General features: G+C 53.2%; 1 protein-coding gene across 5 annotated transcripts in view; it reads left to right on the forward strand.

Annotated features, from left to right (window-relative positions):
- Window positions 1-1,088: 1,088 nt before the first annotated feature.
- The window catches only part of CHD8 (chromodomain helicase DNA binding protein 8), a 65,750-nt gene continuing 65,430 nt past the window's right edge, over window positions 1,089-1,408 (forward strand). Inside the window, exon 1 of one of the 5 annotated variants that reach the window (XM_005856531.2) lies at window positions 1,089-1,208. The gene's annotated coding sequence lies outside the window, so the exon portion shown is untranslated. The remainder of the gene's footprint in view (window positions 1,209-1,408) is intronic. The other 4 variants (XM_005856537.2, XM_005856535.2, XM_005856536.2 and 1 more) reach the window with 4 other exon arrangements.

The raw sequence follows: 1,408 nt of genomic DNA on the forward strand, positions 1-1,408 counted from the left end.
TAGAGAGTTAGAAACATCGGTGAGAGAGAAGCATCGATCAGCTGCCTCCCGCACACCCTCTACTGGGGATGTGCCCGCAACCAAGGTACATGCCCTTGACCGGAATCGAACCTGGGACCCTTCAGTACGCAGGCCGACGCTCTAGCCACTGAGCCAAACCAGTCAGGGATCCTTTCCTATTTAAATGCAGTTACTAGAAAATTACTCTCTGCAGACTGTTTTTAAGGCTGTCCCTTCATGGCTCTCTTCCTTACATATAATTTCTCTCTTTAGACTTCTATCATTTGCTCTGTCTGTATTCACAGGTAGTTTGGGTCTGCTGATGAATTTAGTCCTTTAAAAAAAAAAAAGTTGTTCTTCCCTAAAACCTGTTTTCTCATTTCCAATGGACTCCCAGTCCAATGTACAGAACACTGGAAAACTTGCAAGTGAAGCACAAGGATTAGAAGCACCTAGGATAGAGATATCACTTATGTTGGTCTTATTCTGATGTCCCGGGGAGTGAGGCGACCATAAGGGATTACTCCAGGAACTGGGAAAACCCACTGTCTTTCTAAGAACTCATTTCTGCTGCTTTGATTTGCTAAGATCGCTTCACTCCTATGAGAGGGGTGGCGGTTGCTCTCACCACATCCAGCAACATCCCAGCTTCTCCCCATCGTGATCAAGGGACATTCTTATTATATAAGGAGTTGGGGCGGGACCTAGCAGCCCGACAGAAGGCCGAAAAGAGCTCCACTTTCTCCACGCACTCCCTCCTCCTGCCCCAGGGCACCAGCCCGACCCAAGATGGCTTCCCAGAAACAGGTAACTAAATGTTTTCGTTCAGAGCGCCCCCAACGGCGGGGGCAGGAGAAATGCCAAGAGGCCTGGACGCCTGCGGACTGAGCCTGCCGACAGGAGCTACCGCCAGATTTTATTTTCAATCAGGCACATCTGTGGTTGCCTACGTACACTCCAGAGCCTTTTAGGACCTCCCACCCTCGAGAGACTTCCGGGATGGGACTCACACAACCCTGCTGGAAAGAGGCCGGGCGTCGGCCCTGCCATTGGTCGGAGGAAGCGTAGGTGGGCGGAGCCGGGCGAGAATGGACTACTAGCAAGCTAGATTGAGGCGAGGGCTGGCCATGCTCCGCCGGAAGGCGCCTTGTTCTCCGAAAGGGTGAGTTGAAACGCTGGCTGGAAAGGAAGTGCCGGGACTGGTTCAGGTAGGCTCCCCGTTCGTGCCCGCTCCTCAGTGCTGGTCCAGGGGTCTTTGCAAAGGCGAAGGCTCTTAGAATTGGTTCCAGTAACTCATCCCCTTCCTCGATCCACCGCCCCTTGCCCGCCCGCCAGTTGTTGAGGGATCAGGTGCCGGGTGATGCTCTGGACTGAACCATTCTCCTTTGTGAGAGGCCGGGGGAGCGGC

The sequence above is a fragment of the Myotis brandtii genome, unplaced genomic scaffold (assembly GCF_000412655.1).
Source record: "Myotis brandtii unplaced genomic scaffold, ASM41265v1 scaffold1031, whole genome shotgun sequence".
Taxonomy (NCBI): domain Eukaryota; kingdom Metazoa; phylum Chordata; class Mammalia; order Chiroptera; family Vespertilionidae; genus Myotis; species Myotis brandtii.